The following is a 19124-nucleotide window of genomic DNA, read 5'->3' as shown; positions in this document are numbered from 1 at the left end:
CTGGAGGTCAATCCACATAAATAAGGCTGGGTTTAGATCAGGTTGGTTTAGATCAGGCTGGGTTTAAATCAGGCTGGGTTTACATCAGGCCGGGTTTACATCAGGCTGGGTTCACACCAGGCTGGGTTTAAATCAGGCCGGGTTCACACCAGGCCGGGTTTAGATCAGGCCATTCCCAGAGCTCTGAGGTGCCAAGGGCAGGGGATGTTCCTGGGGATGCTGGGCATGGACACCAACACCAATGTGATTTTTGCTGCTGTTTTGGGCTCACGTGCTGGGCCAGGAGGGACATCTGCCCACCCAGCACATTCCTGTGGCCGAGGGGCCCTGGGACATCACCTCACACTGCAATTGTCCTTTGGCCAGGGTCACAGCTGTGACACGGCCTCTGTGCCAGGGCTGAGGGCAAGGGCAGCCAGGGAGGCCCTGGCACGGGTGCCCAGAGCTGCCCCTGCATCCCTGGCAGTGCCCAGGGCCAGGCTGGAGCACCTGGGACAGTGGGAGGTGTCCCTGCCATGGCAGGAGTGGGAAGGGATGGGATTTGAGGTCACTCCCAACCCAAACCAGTCTGGGATTCCCTCTTGCTGGGCAATCCTCTCTTTTTGAAAATTGCCAGAAGCTTTTTGCTGCTTCAGCTCTGCCTCCAGCCCTGCTCCCTGCCCCACACTCCCATTCCGTCCCTGTGCCCCACTGAAGGCAGCTCCTGGCCCTGGATCCTGCCATGGGATGGCCCCACACCTGCCCAGGGCTGAGGGAAATGGGAATAAAGGGCCTTGAAAAGGTAAATCCTGATCGGAAAGCAGAGAATGACCCGTGGAGAGAAGATGGGGGAGAAACTGGATGGGATTGTGCAGATGGAGAACCCTGAGCTGCTCTGCCATAATTGGTATTTATGAACCAGGAGGGCACTGGCACCGCTGGTGTTTTGTGCCATGGCAACTGCTGCTGCCAAAGGATCAATAAATAAACACAGGAGCAAAATAAAGGGCAGTGAAGGCAGGATGTGGGGGAGCACTGCCTGCTCCTGCTGTCCCCAGGCTAAGGTGCTGCTGAGCAGAGGGAGGAATGAGCTGCTGGAAGCCAAGCTGCAGCTGGAATTGCCTCAATCCGATTGATTTCCATCCCTGGGGGAGCTGCAAGGATGGGGGTCAGGCTGACACAGCCTCAGCTCCCTCAGCAGCTGCTCCTTGGGGCTCCAGCAGCCCAAATCCTGAGTGTGGGGCAGACACAGCCTCAGCAGCTGCTCTTGGGGCTCCAGCAGCCCCAATCCTGAGTGTGGGGCAGACACAGCCTCAGCAGCTGCTCTTGGGGCTCCAGCAGCCCCAATCCTGAGTGTGGGGCAGACACAGCCTCAGCAGCTGCTCCTGGGGCTCCAGCAGCCCAAATCCTGAGTGTGGGGCAGACACAGCCTCAGCAGCTCGTCCTTGGGGCCACACAGCCTCAGCAGCTGCTCCTTGGGCTCCAGCAGTGCAAATCCTGAGTGTGGGGCAGACACAGCCTCAGCAGCTGCTCCTTGGGCTCCAACAGCCCCAATCCTGAGTGTGGGGCAGACACAGCCTCAGCAGCTGCTCCTGGGGCTCCAGCAGCCCAAATCCTGGGTTTACGGCCAGGAGCAGGAGCAGTCCCTGAGCACCACAAGGGCTGCCTGATACCCCAGCTCCAGCAGCTTCCACCCCAGGGGGAAGGAAGTGGTTTGAGGGTTGGTTTGTTTCAAAGAACTGTGGTGGCTATTTTGAACAAGGGAAGTGGTGCTGTTCAAGAGCGCTCTGAGTCAGGGCTTTTTGCAAGAAAAATAGTAGCTTAAAGAGTAAGTTAATGACAGACAAGCCACGTGCATTTCTGCTGGGAAAGCAAAAGCAACTTTTGATCTATTTTGGGGGGTGGATTAGAGGAACCCCAGAGGTCCCTTCCAACCCAAACTGTTCTGTGATTTTGCAGCCCTGTGGAAGGTTGAAGGAAAGCCTGACAGATGGAACACTGCTTTTGTTGTTGTTGCTGTGTGAGGATGCTGCTGCTCATGCTTTACTTTAACAATGCAGCCTGGAAGAAACCAGCACAGCTGGAACCAAGGGAGGCACGGAATGACAGAATATCCTGAGCTGGAAAGCATCCACAGGGGCCATCAAGCCCAGCCTCCAGCATTCACTGGGAAGTGTGGACATGTACAGATGTATTACAGATAAACCCCAGATGGGAACAGGAGTGAGGCACTGGCTGTGGCACTCGGAGCTCTGGGCTGGTGACAAGGCTGGGTCAGAGGTTGGCTCTGATGCTCTTGGAGAGCTTTTCCCACCTTATTAACTCTGTGAATTAGCAGGTTCTTACTCTCCTGTGGCTTGTTCTAAAAACAATGATGATTTCTCTCGTGTTCCCATCTGCACCCCCACTGGAGGCTGTGCTGTCCTTTGGGAAGAACATTGTCCCCTCAGAGCTGATTTCCGGCTGAGGGGACACAAAGCCACCCAAATGCCCCTGGAGGGAGGCTCCAGGTCTCCTCCTTGTCTTCCTGCCCAGCTCTAAACCCAAGAGCAGGAACAGAGGGGTTTGGGAGCAGCCTGGCTGGGCTGAGCTCTGGCCCTGGCAGGGTGAGGGCTCAGCCCCAAGGGCTCAGGGGGTTTGTGGGGTCGGTCCCTGTCAGAACTCAGTGCATCCCTCTGGGTGTCCAGAGCTGCCAGGACCCTGCCAGGGGGCTCAGAGACCCTGGCACACAGCCCAGAGCACCTGCGGGTTTGATTATGAACCGTGGAGCAAATCCCCAGCTTTGTATAAAGACCTGAAGGCCACAGAAGTTTAAGTAGTATAATAATAAAATTCTTCTTCTTCTTCTTCTTCTTCTTCTTCTTCTTCTTCTTCTTCTTCTGCTTCTGCTTCTTCTTCTTCTTCTTCTTCTTCTTCTGCTTCTGCTTCTTCTTCTTCTTCTTCTTCTTCTTCTTCTTCTTCTCTACCTCCATCTTCTGCTGTGCTGGTGGCACTTTTGGATTGGTTTAGAGTAGAAGCTCACTGTCTAACACAGGTGATGGGTATTGGGAATTAAGTGTAAATATTGTACACGTAGTTTGTAGTATAAAAATACAACACCGCCTCGGGGGCAGTCAGAGTGCCTGTGGCTGCCCGGCTGGGCAGAAAGAAAATTTTATAGATAAGAATTAATAAACAACCCCAAGACCGAAAACTGAAGAGCTCTGACTCGTTCTTCTGATGGGCCGAAGCAGAGACATCCTGCACAGCTCGGGGCAGCAATGAACAACCAAAACCCGAGACCCCGAGGGTTCAGGGGGTTTGTGGGGTTGGTGCCCACGTGGGGCTGACCCCGAGGAGCACAGGAGTGGCTCGTGTCCCCCTCGTGTCCCCCTCAAAGCCCAGGCTGCAGCAGCTCAGCCTCAGCAGAGGCCGCTGAAGGCGGATCTGAGGAGCAGGAGAGCAGCCCCGGGGAAATCCGGGTGCTGGGGGGTTCTTCCCACCCAGGGTCACTGCTCAGGGTCTGCTCCACTGCTCCGATTAATGCAGGGCTTCATTAAGGCCAGCAGAGCTCCCCTGGAGGCTGCTTGGTTCTGCCCCACAGGAAATGAATTGATGTGCTTGGTAAAATACGCTGCAGTTAATATTTAATGCCACAGTTGAAAGGGAAAATGGAAACAAAAATAAATTACCTTTCTCCAGTGCTTACAGCAGTTTAATTTCGCTCTGCAAACACTTAGAATAAAAGAAACACCTTTCAGACTCCAGCCAGTGGAATTATTAATGTCTTTATGGGGGTAAATGTGCTATTTGTGTTCTGCAGAAACCAGCCCACGGAACAATTCAGCGGAGCAGGGCCTGAATTTCCCTGAGCTGCCCTTCCTGTTAGGAAATGGGAAACATTCCAACCCCTTTCCCCCCCAGGGCCACCTGCCCTGTCTCCCAGAGGCTGTGGGGCTGGCAGGAGCAGGGCAGGGTCCATCCCAGCACAGAGTATCCCTGGAGCATCACTCCAGGCTGGAGCTCCAAGCACGGCCTGGGGCAGCTCCAGCCCCCGGGAGCAGCAGCTTTTCCCAAAGGCCCTGTGCAGAAATCCCTGGAGGAAAGCCTTCCTGAAAGAGCAGGAAAACAAGGGACAGACACCAAATGTCATTGGTTGGGTCGTGCCCTACAAAATCTGGCTGACATACTCGGACCCAGCAGGGAAACCAAACCCAGCTGGAAATGAAACCCAGTCGGAAATGAAATGCAACTGGAATCCCAACCCAGCTGGAATCCAACCCTAACTGGAAACCAAACCCAACTGGAATCCAACCCTAACTGGAATCCAAACCCAAATGAAATCCAAACCCAACTGGAAAATAACCCCAACTGGAAATGAAATCCAACTGGAAATGAAACCTAAATGGAATCCAACCCCAACTGGAATCCAAACCCAACGGGAAATGAAATCCAACATGGAATCCAAACCCCACAGGGTGTTGGGAAGAGGTGCTGGAAGGGGCATCTGCAGTGGCCTTTGCCATAAATCACTGTGACATCACCATGACATCACCATGACATCACTTTGATATCACAGTGATGTCACCATGTCAGCACTGTAACATCATGTTGTCATCACAATGACATCACAGCTACATCATCATACTATCACCGTGAATCACTGTGACATCACAATTATATCACTGTGACATCACCATGATTCACCCTCTGCCATGGAATGTCTGGGTCCCCCCTTCTCTTCTCTTCCCTGGAAAATGCCCCTCCAGGGCTCAGCGTTTCCCCTTCTCCCAGGACTGGGTGGGTTTAAACAAGACTTGGAACTGGAAGTAGGGTTGGAAGTTGGACAAAGCTGTGGCAGAAGTAGATTTTCTGCCTTTTTTTATATGTTATGTTTATTTTTAAGGTTTTTTCCCTCCTTTTTCAGGCTGTGCTCAGCTGAGGTCCTGACACAAGGAGCCAGCCCTGATCTGGTGCCTCTGAGGCTCAGCCAGGTCAGGCTCTCCCCAGGTGCTCAGCTGCCCTCACACGGAGCCTCTGGAGCAGATTCCTGAGTGGCTTTGGGCTCGTGGTGCCATGGAAGGGATGGAATTCTGTTCTGTTCCCAGGGAATGGCTGCAGCTCCCAGCAGTGGAATGGGGAACGAGCTCATCCAGCTCTCAGCAGATGCTTGAGACTGAGGGAGAAAAAGGAAAAACCAGGTGAGACTGGGGCAAAACCATTAATTTTCAGAGGTTTTTTCAGCGTGGCCACAGAATGTGGCAGAGAAGGGCATTTTGTGGCTGTGGATGCAGCTGGGAGCCCCGGGGCTGCTCTGCCTTGGACAGCCTCACTGGGAACTCAGGGAAATCAAACTTACTTGGGTATTAAGTGACATTAGAAACTTCATTAAAAACCCCCATAAACAGTGAGCAGAGCACAAATGAAGCCTCTGCTGCCTCGGGCTCAGCCCCCGTGGGCTGGGTTCCCCTGTGCCTTCGGAGGGGGAGGATTTGCAGCGGGGGGATGTTTTGGAGGAGATGTACAAGCTTCCCAAAAAAGGAATAAACTGTGGCTCTCGTGCTTAATTTACAGCGCTGGGAAGCGCAAGGTGCAGCCCTGGGGCTGGGCTGTCCCCTTGGCCCTGCCAGGAGCAGCTCCCAGGACACACAGGGTGTTGGGAATGGTGCTGGGTTCCGCAGGAAATGCCAACTGCTGCTGAAGCCAGGCCTCAAAGCGTGACAGGGACAGGCAGGGATTGCACCCAGTCACCCGCCCAGCCCCTTCCCACTGCTCCTTATGGGGTGTCCCAGAGCTCTGTGGGGTCAGGACACACACGGGAGGCTCTGGGGGCCCAGCCTTGCCCCCTCCCCTGCCCTGTGCCTGCACCAGCTCCAGCCCTGGGGATCCCAGAGGTCCTGGTGATCCCCAGCCCTCAAAATCCATCACAAACCCCAACCCCAGAGCCAGCAGAGCCCTCCAGGGAACCTGAGCCCCCCCAGAGGACCCCATCCATGGGGAGGCATGGAAACCCTGGGAATGAGAAGTGAAATCAAAAGGATCACGGAATGCCGGAATGCCAGACTGGTTTGGGCTGGGAGGGACCTCAAAGCCCACCCAGTGCCACCCCTGCCATGGCAGGGACACCTCCCACTGTCCCAGGTGCTCCAGCCCCAGTGTCCAGCCTGGCCCTGGGCTCTGCAGGGATCCCCTGTGGGTCTGGTGTGAGTGAGGGGCTCTCCAGGAGCCAGGCTGGGCAATGGGGCGTGCACAGAGGGGGCCGAGCCCTGTCTGTCCCCATTGCTGCCGCTCCCAGGGCTCCCAGTGCTCCCAGTGCTGCTGTGGTGCCCCTGGGTGAGGCTCCCTTCCCCGAGCAGGGCTTGGCAGCAGCTCCTGCTCGGGGCTGTGGCCATCCCTCGGCGTTCCCTGTCACAGGGGATCTCTCCGCTGGGAGTTCTGCTGCTCCCGGAGCGCTGCCAGCCCTCTCCTCCCTGGATCCCACAGGAGCAGAGCCCGGGGCAGGAGGAGAGAGAGCCCTGGGCCAGGAACAGGCTGGGCTGGTCCCTCTGAACCGCAAAATCCATCGCCAAAAGGGAAAAACGCCCCAGAGCCTGCGAGCACGATGGTGCCTCCCAGCTGGAGGGGCAATAGGGATGGAACCGGGGATGCTCCCCTGGGAAGTGCCCGTGGGCACGGGGTGCTGCTGCAGGGGGGCCCCGCAGGGCACGGGGGCCTCTCGGCACCCTCACCTGACCCAGGTGTGACCGCAGGGGCTGCCAGGAGAGGGGAAATCAGCGAGACCCCCGGTTTCTAACCCATGTCTGTGCCATGGGACAGAGAGAGAGAAACAGCAAGTGTTTCTCACAGCAGCTTATGGGAAGTTTTAGAGAGCTGGAAAGATGTGATAACTTGTTGACTATAAACAATTTACAGGTGCTGTTTTTCTACTTTATTTTTCTGTTCCTCTCAAAGACAGTGCATGAGAAAGATGTTTCTGTTAGTCAGCCAATAGAACAGAATCCATTGTACCACTCTATAAAAACCACGCGGTTCTTTTGAATAAAACCTCTTTGCTACAATCCTGCCTCTCACCTGCTCCTGCCCTGATCTTGGTGCAAGAGTGAAAACCCCAGAGCTACAGCCCAGGCTGGGCTGGGCTGGAAGGGTTCAGGGCAGAGCCCACCTCGTTCCGTGTGCCAGGACACCGGCAGGAGCAGGGAGCCGTGCCCTCCCTGTGACACAGACCCTGGGTGATGTCCCCGACATTGCACAACCCTGCCGGGCCTGCCAGATCTTGGGAAACCTCTCCAGGATTTCAGCACGGCTCCTGTGCCAGGGTAACTCCGTGTCCTCAGGCAGGAGGATCAGCCACAACAGCTGTAATGACAGAGCAGCCCCCAAAGGGAGCTCCAGGGTCACTGCTGCAGCCGTGCAGTGCCCAAACCCCCTGGCAGGGCTCACCTGCCACAGGGAGATCCCCGCCAGGGTCAGCAGTGACCAGCAGCACCATGGAGCTCGCCCCAGAGCAGGGCTTGGGGCACCTGAGGGACATCCTGGAGGGAGCTGATGGGGCTCTGGCTCCAGCTCTGTGCTGCTGACACAAAAAGGGAGGAGAACCGGTGGGAAGGCCACCACTGCAGCTCTGGTGTCCCCAGTGGGCTGGGTCTGGGAGCACGTGGTGACAACTGGGCATGGGTAAACCCAAGGGCTTTGGGAATGAAGCCCTCACCGCGGGTGGTGGAACACCAGCCCTTGGAATGCCAGCCCCTGGAACACCAGCCCCTGGAATGCCAGCCCCTGGAACACCAGCCCCTGGAATGCCAATCCTTGGAACACCAGCCCCTGGAATGCCAATCCTTGGAACGCCAGCCCCTGGAACACCATCAGCCCTTGGAAAGCAGCCCTTGCACTCTCACCAGCCTTTCCCAACGGTGGCAGCTCCCATTCTGGGAAAGGTCGTGCCTGGTGTGAATCCAGGGTGAGTCTCCTGAGGGGCAGTGCTGGGAAGCAGCTTGGGAATGTCCCGCGGGCACCCCGTGCCTGCTGTGAAATCCAGGGTCACACTTGCACAAACCCCTCTGATGTGGGAGAGCAGCTCTCATTTCTGGGGTGTTGCTCAGCCCGGGTATTTTGGGAAGGAAAAGGCCATCGGGGTGCCAGGCGTTGCTAAATGCTGGTTTTGTCAGGAGAGAGCAGCTGGTGCTCCAGAGGCTGTGGAGCTCCTGCCCTGTTCTTCCTTCAAACCCCACAGAGCTCAGAATCCCCAGCACTGAGGAGCAGCTCTGGCTGTGACTGTCACAGCCACAGGCAGGACTGAGGTCTGGATGCAGGCAGGGAGATTGCCACGGTGTGCAATGCCTGCCTGGACACCCTGGGACAGCCTGGGACAGCCTGGGACAGCCTGGGACAGCCTGGGACAGCCTGGGACAGCCTGGGACAGCCTGGGACAGCCTGGGACAGCCTGGGACAGCCTGGGACAGCCTGGGACAGCCTGGGACAGCCTGGGACAGCCTGGGACAGCCTGGGACAGCCTGGGACAGCCTGGGACAGCCTGGGACAGCCTGGGACAGCCTGGGACAGCCTGGGACAGCCTGGGACAGCCTGGGACAGCCTGGGACAGCCTGGGACAGCCCTGGGACACTCCCTGGGGATCCCAGCCTCAGAGTTTAGGGATGGGAAAGGGGCATTGTAAATGCACTTGAAGGCAGGTGACAGGGTGATGTTAAGACAGCTATTTTAATATGCTAATTAAAATTATTTGTGTAGAAATGAGGGGAATTTGGTCCCTGGTGTTTGTAAACACAGCTGGAGAAGATCACGGACTCACAGCACAGCCAGCAGCAGTGAGGGATTTAACTCCACTCCATCACTGAGGGGTTTTATGCCACTCCAAGGTGGCACGAGCCAAGGATAACTGATGTCCAGGTGGGATGGGGACCTTTGGATCAAGTGGAAAACGGGAATTAAAATGCCCTCCTGGCCAGGGGCAGCTGGTTGGGGTGAGCCTGGTGAGCTCAGCACAGAGCAGAAGGGACACAAGGGGACACAGGGGACACTGGGAACAGCGGGGGCAGTGGGGACACTGGGGACACCGGGGACACTGGAGATACCGGGGATACCGGGGACACAGGGGACAGCGGGGACAGCGGTGTCCCTTGCGGAGTTGTTTGCTGTGAGTGTGCCCGCGGTGGCACGGCTGCCGGAGCAGCGGCTGAATCATTAACCGAGCCATTGTCGGGAAACCGCTCCGAGCCCTCCTTGCCCACACCGGGGCCTGTCCGTGCCAGCGCGGCCGGGCTGCAGGGAGCGGGGACAAACAGCGACACGGGTCCGGGGGCTGTGCCACGGGGAACGGGGACAAACAGCGACATGGCTCTGGCTCGGCTTTCCCACATTAACGTGGGTGAGCTGACGGGAGCTGCCTGTGTGAGCATCCCATACGGGCTGTGCAGCCCTGTGAAACCCGTGCGGGACGGACGGACGGACGGACGGGCCGTCCCCACCTCGGGAGTCCCCATCGCATCGAGGATGGAGGATGGGGACCCGGGAACGCAGCTCTGCCATCTGGGGATGGATCCTGTCCCCGGCAGCGCTCGGGGGCTCCTGCTGGGGTGACCGCGCCCTCCCCATGGTCACAGGGCTCTCCATCAGCCAAGGTGTGCTCCACTGAGCACGGCGTCTATCCATCCACTCTGAAGGACCTGAGCTAAGCTGACCCAAACAAATTCAGTTTGGGGCTGATCTTTATGCTCTGGGCTTTCTTTCCATTGTAGCTTTAGAGAAAATCCTAATTTTAACAGCAGTATTAACTGCGTTTGACTCTTGGTTGTTTTTGCTGTTCTGAGGGTGCCTTTGTACCCTGAACACGGAGTGGGACATGCCACGGCCACACTGCTGGGGGTGACGTCCCCACCAGAGCGGTGGGACAGAGCCACCTCCAGCAGGAGCCCTGCAAAGGTGGCACCTGGAGGGAGCCTGGCCCTGCCAGCCCTGGCAGCTGCCACTGCCACCACCGGGTCCTGCTGCGGGCACCCGGCGTGTCCTGGCTGCCACCAGCGCAGGGGACACCGGGACAGGCCGTTCTTGGCTGGCACAGTGTAAACACCCCTGAGGAGGAGCTGGGCAGCGGGGCTGTGCCGCTCCGGGCCACTGAGCCCTGCTGGCTTCCACTCTGTCCTGCACAGAGCTGGCCTTGCCGTGCCCTTGGGACAGCTGTGTGCCACAGCCGACCCGTGCTTCAAAGAGCCACAGAACCACAGCGTTATCTGGCTTGGAAAAGACCTCCAGGATCACTGAGCCCAAGCTTTGGCTGATCCCCACCTTGTCCCCAGACCCTTCCTTTGGGTTAGAATGTCTGAAGCTGTGGCATTTACAGGTCCCCAGACCGTTCCTTTGGGTTTGAATGTTTGAAGTTGTGCCCTTCAGAGTTGCAGATCCGTCTCAGCCCCAGCGCCCGTACTGGGGAGGGCTGGAGGGAGGCTGGCATCCAGGTGGGTTTGGAGCATTGCCCATGCCAGGGTGATGCCCTGGGGTGGTTGGGCTCTGTGCCAGGGCACTCCCAGCCCAAACCCCAGCGTGTGCAGCCCCCTGGCTCAGCGAGCCCTCCCTGGGCTGGGCATTGCACGAGGCTCAGCCCGGGGTGCTGGTGAGACGCGCAGCTCCCTGGGCTGGGGCTGGGCACAGCTCCCTGGTGGCACTGCCCGGCTCTGACCTCCCCCTGAGGCCAGCACAGGACAAAGCCGTGCCCAAATGTGGGCAGAGGGTTTCCAGCCTGTGTTTGTCTCTGCGCAGAGCCAGGGAGCTGCAAACACATCAGGCAAAGTCCAACCTGTCACATAAAGCACGGAGTGCTGGGAAGGACTCCCTGCACTGAAGAAGCACTCCAAGGGGGGATGAACACTTCCTTTCATCTGCCAGCCCCAGAGCCCTCACAGATGCTGAGCTGACGTGTCCTGATGGATGCATGGCAGAGCTGTGGCTCCTCGGGCAAACAGGGGGGGCAAGGTCTGTCCAAGCCCTGTGTTTACAGGAACAAAAATAACTGGGGCTTCTATCCCTGCCCATGATGGATTCTTCAAACAAAGCAGCCCCAAACATAAATACATTGTCTTTTACAAAACGCATTTGGGCATATTTGACATATTTCATATTCAGAGCAGCTCTTTCATGTTGTGCCCTGGAGCGCAGGGGGGCTCAGCTCCTGCTCCCCCCTCCCTGCTGGGGCTGCTCTGTCTTGCTGACAAGCCTGGCCCTGCTCAGGATTAATTCTCCTTTTGGCTTCAGCCCCGAAAAACCCGAAATGCTGCGAGGGAAGGCAGAGCTGGAGGGAGCCAGGGCCTGCCTGGGGTCTGGCTAAGGAGAGCCAGAGTGTGCAGCAGGGAGCAGGGGGACACCCAGGGGAACACCCAGGGGACATCCAGGGGACATCCAGGGGACACCCAGGGGGATATCTAGGGTGACACCCAGGGGACACCCAGGGGACATCCAGGGGACATCCAGGGGGACACCCAGGGGGATATCTAGGGTGACACCCAGGGGACACCCAGGGGACATCCAGGGGACATCCAGGGGGACACCCAGGGGGATATCTAGGGTGACACCCAGGGGAACACCCAGGGGGACACCCACGGGGACATCCAGGGGACATCCAGGGGACATCCAGGGGACACCCAGGGGGACATCCAGGGCTCCCTGGGGATGGCAGTGGGACTGGGAAGGGCAGAACTGCCCATGGGGAGCAGGGCAAGTCCTTGGGATGCAGGGCTGGGATGGAGCTGCAGCAGCAGGAGCAGCACAGACCCTCCCAGCACAGCCCAGACACTGCCCAGGTGCTGCCCAGGTGCTGCTCATGCACTGCCCAGGCACTGCCCACGCTTCCTTCTGCCTGGGGCAGCCGAGCCGTGGAGCAGCAGCAGCAGCAGCAGCAGAGTTAATCTGTAAGCCAGGCTCTGCAGGGAAAAGCTGCAGTTTATGGTGCCCACAGGAACCTGCAGAGCCTGAACTGTGGAGCTGCTCCCCAGCAAGCCCTGGGCAGCTGCAGGGTCCAGGCTGGACACACCTGGCCAGCCCTGCAGCCCTCAGCAACAGGCCTGGGAAATGTGCCAGGGAAGGGACTGCAGGGGGTGGAGACTCCATGAAGGTCCTGGAGCAGGGTGTGATCCTGGAAAACACAGGGATGGATGGGAGATTGGGAAGGAATTCCTCCTTGTGAGGGTGGGGAGGCCCTGGAATAGAATTCCCAGATTTGCTGTGGCTGCCCCTGGATCCCTGGCAGTGCCCAAGGCCAGGCTGGAGCACCTGGGACAGTGGGAGGTGTCCCTGCCATGGCAGGGGGGGCACTGGGTGGGATTTGAGCTCCCTCCCAGCCCAGCCCAGGCTGGGATTCTGTGGGATCCCTCCAAGGCTCCTGTAACCCTGGGCAGAGCCTGGCGCATCTTGAAGGAGCTGTTTGTCCTGACAGCACAATTCTGGGGAGCTTTCTGCTGTCCCTGGGCAACCAAACCTATCAGCTCAGGCTCTTCCTGCTGCTGCTGCTGAAGATCAGAGAGATTTGCCTTTTGTGGTCCCAGCTCTGCCTCTGCCTTCACAGCTCTCCCGTGCTCTGCTCATTTTCAAACCTGGGTTCTGTGTTGCCTTTTGTTGTTTTATTTTCTTAAAAACTGAGATCAAACTGATAAAGGGAAACTCAAACCCAGCTATCCAGTGGGGGCTGGCTCCGAGGTGTTCCTGCCATCACCTGGGAAATTTACTATGGGATTTCATGGAGTCCCCATCCCTGGAGGTGTCCAAGGAAGGCCTGGATGCGGCACTCAGTGCTCTGGGCTGGTGACAAGCTGGGCGTTGGTCACAGGTTGGACTCAGTGATCTGGGAGGGCTTTTCCAGCCTCAGGGATTCTGGGGTTTGCCTGCCTGGAACTCCTGGGTTAGTTCAGACCCCGCGGCAATCAGGGATTTCCCATTCTGCTGGGCTGGGGTGCCCATCCCAGTGCTGCTCCCCGGTGTCAACCTGCCTGAGGAGCTCAAAAAGTTCCTGTTAAATTCCACAATGCAAAACCACAATAAAATAACAGGCATAATGGGATAAAAACATGGCAACAGCCTTGGCAGGGGGGCTGCAGATGATTCACCTCTGCTGGGATACTGCAGAGCCTGAGCAGGGTTTGGGATTGGGGTGCAGGTCCCAGTCCCATGTGCTGTGATCCCAAACGGATCCCTGTGTGGTTTGGGGTCGGGGTGCAGGTGCTGTGCTCCCCAATGGATCCCTGGGCTGGTTTGGGGTGCAGGTGCTGTGCTCCCCAACGAGCAGGGTTTGGGATTGGGGTGCAGGTCCCAGTCCCATGTGCTGTGATCCCAAACGGATCCCCATCCCTGGCTGGTTTGGGTTGCAGGTGCTGTGCTCCCCAATGGATCCCTGGCTGGTTTGGGGCCGGGGTGCAGGTGCTGTGCTCCCCAATGGATCCCGGGCTGGTTTGGGGTCGGGGTGCAGGTGGTGTGCTCCCCAATGGATCCCTGTGTGGTTTGGGGTCGGGGTGCAGGTGGTGTGCTCCCCAATGGATCCCTGTGTGGTTTGGGGTCGGGGTGCAGGTGGTGTGCTCCCCAATGGATCCCTGTGTGGTTTGGGGTCGGGGTGCAGGTGGTGTGCTCCCCAATGGATCCCTGTGTGGTTTGGGGTCGGGGTGCAGGTGGTGTGCTCCCCAATGGATCCCTGTGTGGTTTGGGGTGCACGTGCTGTGCTCCCCAGTGGATCCCTGTGTGAATTCCCAGCAGAGCAGCTCCCACAGGCAGTTCCTGGATCACCGGGCAGATAAGATCTGCTCTGGCCCCACCCAGCAGCTCCCGCAGAAACACAGCCCAGCCAGGGTCCTCCGGTTTTACCCTCCCCGGTCCAACACGCTCAGCTCTGGGACACACACCAGTGGCTTGCAGGCACACCATCATCTCCAGGTGCATCCTCCGTGCCCTAAAGCTCCCAAAGGGCCTCGGGTGGAGGAACAACACAGAGAGAGCAGGCTGGAAAGGCATCGTTAAAGAAACACGCCTCAAACACAGCTTCCCATGCCGTGAATGTGGGAATGGAAGCTGCCAGGGCACTTCAGCTCCTTGGATCGGGTTTAGGAAGGGCAGCCCCTCACAGAGCTGTGGCTGGAGGGCACAGCTCCCACTCCTCCTCTCCTGGAAACAAACAGGAAACTCCCATCCTTTCCTACTTGGACAAGGCTCCCATCCCTTCCCATTTGGGTAAAGCTCCCATCCCTTCCCATTTGTGTAAAGCTCCCATCCCTTCCTACTTGGATAAAACTCCCATCCCTTCCCACTTGGACAAAGCTCCCATCCCTTCCCATTTGGGTAAAGCTCCCATCCCTTCCCATTTGGGTAAAGCTCCCATCCCTTCCTAGTTGGATAAAACTCCCATCCCTTCCCATTTGGGTAAAGCTCCCATCCCTTCCTAGTTGGATAAAACTCCCATCCCTTCCCATTTGGGTAAAGCTCCCATCCCTTCCTAGTTGGATAAAACTCCCATCCCTTCCCATTTGGACAAAGCTCCCATCCCTTCCCACTTGGATAAAGCTCCCATCCCACACCATTTGGACAAGGCTCCCATCCCTTCCCATTTTGATGAAGTAGCTTTTTCCTTTTACCCCAGCACGGAGGTACAGAGGGGCCCACCCCAAACACCGAATATTCATGACAAAAGGCACTGTTTGATGTGAACTGGAGTGAAGCCACGCCCACATTAAGAACCAGCTGCCCTGAATCTGCTGGAGGGCCCTTCCCAATGTGACACTGCCGGTTTTGCATGCGGGATCCGTGGTGCTCAGAGACACCGCACCCTGCTCCTCCTGTAAGGGAGCAGACCACAGGGGTGGATTGCCTCTCCCTCCCAGAACTCCTCTCCATCCCAGCCTGATCCCAGACAATTTGGGAGCCAGGAATGTGCCGGCCAGGGCTGAAGCAGGCGGCTGAGGTCATCCCGACATATTTCACAAGTGAGCGCCTCTGCTGAGCTCTTTCCCAAAGGAAAAGTACACAGAGGGAACAAAAGGGATCCTCTGCACACCATGGGCTTTTTCCAGCCCTGAACCATTCCAACAAGACAGTCTGACTCCAGCAAGGGGCTTTTTAAAGCAGAAAGAGCCCATTTTCCCTGAAAGCACCACCCAGCAACTGAAGCACTGATGAACCTGTAGTTGTTACACGCAGGAGTAGCTCAGCACAGAGCAAGGTCCAGCAACTCTAACTAAAAAAGGCATTTAATCCATAAGTTTTAGGCTGGGTCTTCAATTAAAGCTAAACCTTGGCTTTTAGGCTGGACTCAGACATCACCTGGATAAAATCAGATTTGTGTGGACAAGAATTGGACAATTCGGAACAAAAGTGAAGGCACAGATTCTTTGCTGAGGAGTTCCTTTTATAAACAAATCAAATAGAGTAAAATAAAGGTTTTGTGCAAGAAATTCCTCACAGATGCAGGACTTCATTTGCCTGTAAGACCCCTGAATTCCACAGTGCCTGGCACATGGAATATCAGCTGTATTTTATTGTATTTGCATTTAACTTCACCTCGAAGGCCAGAAAACAGGAGACATGAGAGGCTGTCAGCTCCAAAAGGGTGAAGAAAATGCATTAAGACACAGCTTTTTTAAAAAAAAGCCTCAGATGTGGCACACATGGATTGGAACTGAGTTTGTAACTAAACCATGGAAGATCCTTTGGGAAAAGACCTGACAAATTCACACACTCCCACCCCCTGCTTCCAGTCTGCTGCAGTTTAAAACCTCCCAGAGCTGCCACATTTGTGTTTCTGGAGGAGCTGAACTCTTTGGGATGCTGCTCTGGGCACTCTGTAGGGCACTGCAGGAACAGAGTGCCATCCCATTCCTCACAGAGCGCTGGCTGCTGCCGGTGCCTCTGCACAGGGGCACTTCCAGGAGAATGAGCAGCAGTGCCTGCTGCAGCCCCTCTCCCTCTGCCCCCAGCAGCTCTGAGGCTGCTGTGCAAGCAGCAATTCCAGCAATTCCAGCCTGTCTGGGCATTCCACAGGGAAAAATCCGGGGTTTCTCCCCTTGCCCCAGTGCTAATCCTCCTCAAGCTCCCCTCAGCGGCCACGCGGACGGGCGAGTGTTTATCAGGACACATCTGTGACTCAGGAGACTCGTGCTGCCTTCAGTTCCTGGAAGGGATGGATGTTCCATCACTGCCACCACCCCTGCTCAGTTTTAAGACACTGAAATCCAATCAAATATCGATTTTTTTCCCTTATTCCTGCAGTTTTTCTCCCTGTCTCCCCTTGCCCCTCCAGAAAAAAGGAAGGACTCTCTGAAGGAGATAATGTTAGTATTAAACATTCCCAGAAGTCAGTCCTCTCGGTAATTCCTTCTCTAGAATCTGTTGGCTGTCAGGAAAGCAAATTTTCCCCACCTTAAAGCAAGAGAGGCCCCCTCAGGCTCTACTTCAGGCCCACAAGACTTCTATGTCAGCCACAAGTGGCAGTGGCCATGGAATGTCCTCGTCCTGTTTGCAGGGACCATGGGATGTCCTGATCCCATTCTGCAGCTCAGCCACAAGTAGCAGTGGCCATGGGATGTCCTTGTCCTGTTTTCAGGGACTATGAGATGTCCTCATCCTGTCTGCAGGGACTATGGGATGTCCTCATCCCATTGTGCAGCTCAGCCAGGAGTGGCAGTGACCATGGCATGTCCTCATCCTGCCTGCAGTGACTGGAATGTCCCTTATCTCGTTCTGCAGGGACCATGCAATGTCCCCATCCCGTTGAGCAGCTCAGCCACAGTGAGCACAGAGGGAGCGCCCTGTCCTGCTGTACCCCAGCACTTGTGGCGCCCTGCAGGAAGAGTGTGGCACTCTGGGTCCAAGCAGTGACACTGTGAGGGGGTGCAGAGCAGATTCCCAGGAGGGTTTCCAGGTGGCTGCGGCTCCCAGAGCTGTGGGAATGTCCCCTCAGGACATTTTCCTCAGGACATTTTCCTCAGGCCACTGTGCAGCGTCCCTCAGGCGGCGGTGCGGCCGATCTCCTGGGACAGGGTGAGGGCCCTGTCCCTGTCCCTGTCCCTGCACTCGGCGGCGTTGGAGCAGTGTGACACGGCGCTGGCCGCCTGGCGGCACTTGCGCAGCAGGATGCGGCGCAGCAGCAGGTACACCCAGGGGTCCAGGATCTGGTTGAGCGAGGCCAGGCGCACGGCCGTCAGCGGCAGGTTGCACTCCCTGCGCGGCTCCCAGCGCTGCCAGCCCCGGCACGGCCCGGCCAGGGGCTCCGACACCATCCGCAGCATGGTCACCTGCAGGGGACAGCGAGGGGGGACACTGTGAGGGCTGAGTGTCACCACAGAGCAGGCTGGGGAGAGACAGTGAGAGGGGACACTGTGAGGGCTGAGTGTCACCACAGAGCAGGCCAGGGAGGGACAGCGAGGGGGGACACTGTGAGGGCTGAGTGTCACCACAGAGCAGGCCAGGGAGGGACAGCGAGGGGGGACACTGTGAGGGCTGAGTGTCACCACAGAGCAGGCTGGGGCTGCCCCTGCATCCCTGCAGGCTCCCAGACAGGGCTTGGGGCAGCCAGGGATGGAGGAAGGGGTCCCTGCCTGTGGAACTGAATGAGCTTTAAGGCCCCTCCCAACCCCAGCCTGTATGGGATTCTGTGGGAGGGCTCCTGAACACCTCATTTTCCTGAACAGATCCTTCTTCTGATTGCAAATCTTTCCTGGGCATGACTTGGAGACGCCAGCTGTCCAAGTGTGCTGCCTGGGATCCCTGTGGAACAGGGCTGTCCGTTGTGCTGTGTGTGCTCCCAGCAGGGCTGTCTGTCCATCCTGCTGTGTGTGCTCCCAGTGGGGCTGTCTGTCCATCCTGCTGTGTGTGCTCCCAGTGCCACAGAGATGGATGCACCCCCAGCTCAGCCCAGCTCTCCCAGCCCTTCCAGCCCCAGCCAAACCAGCAGCCAGGCCCAAAACTGCTGGGAACAGCCCGAGGGAGCAGACCCGCTGGGAATCACTGCCAGCCCTGGCCCTTGGAAAGAGGCAGGCCAACCTGCAATCCCACAGGAAGCCTCCTCAGAGCTGTGTCACCACAAAGGTCACAGCTGGGCAGCTGCTGTCCCCACGGGCTGGGACAGCCGGAGCCACAGTGACTGGGAGCAGAGGCTGCAGGGAGGATTTTTCCACTCAAAGGGATATTCTGGGTGCCAGATCAATAACCATGTGTTGACCTTGGAAAGCCTGGGCTGAGTCTGGAGGGCAGGGCAGCGTGGACAGCACAGGATTGTTTTTGTTTCTTTAAACAGAAGCAGCTGAGGATCCTACCCACGACATTTCATTGACCGAAGTGGCCATGGATAGAGCCTTGTGAAAACAGGGATGTAGAGCTTTGTAAAAACATGGACACAGACCCAGAGCACATCAGGAGCCACTGGAGCACCAGACCCACACTGCCAGAACCTGACCACTTCCCTGGCTCTTCACACACTGGCCCTGTCCAGACTCTGCCCTCTCTTTTTCACATGGAGCTCCAAAACCACCAGGCTAATAAAAATACATTTCCCAAGCACACAACTGCTGCTCTTTTCTGGTTTTATTACGTAATATCCCTTTATTGGAGTAGTTGTTGGGCCAACAGCTGCTCTACTGGAAATTTTGTTTGTTTGATATCATTAGAGGTTGTTTATCATGGCCTGTATTGGTCTTCTAAATGGATTAAAAGCCTGCACAAGGCAGAGGAACAACATCAGGTGGAATAAAGTCAACATAATTCATGCCATTAAAAATCTGGCTCAAAATGCTGATGATTGGATTTATTCAACAAGAGCAGCCAAAACTTTACTGTTATCATGAGTGTGGTTTTATACGTCTGTAATTTCTGTCTGCCAGGAGGGATAAGGAGCAGAAGTATTTTAACAGGAAGAGCAGCAGAACTTCTGAGCATTTTAGCTCTAAATAACTCGGGAACAACTCTGGGAAGGAATAATTTTGTAGCTGGAACTCCAAAATTATTATTATTATAATTCCAGGTTGTGCTGCAGCGGCATTTCTGTGAAATCAAGCTTGCTCCATTTCACCTCGGGGTCATTTGTCTGCTTCCCTCCAGCTCAGGGGCTATCCCAGAATCCCAGACTGGTTTGGGAATGGAGGGACCTTAAATCCCATCCAGTGCCACCCCTGCCATGGCAGGGGCACCCC

This window comes from Geospiza fortis, unplaced genomic scaffold, assembly GCF_000277835.1.
Source record: "Geospiza fortis unplaced genomic scaffold, GeoFor_1.0 scaffold496, whole genome shotgun sequence".
NCBI classification, from domain to species: domain Eukaryota; kingdom Metazoa; phylum Chordata; class Aves; order Passeriformes; family Thraupidae; genus Geospiza; species Geospiza fortis.
This window is presented reverse-complemented; position numbering follows the sequence as displayed.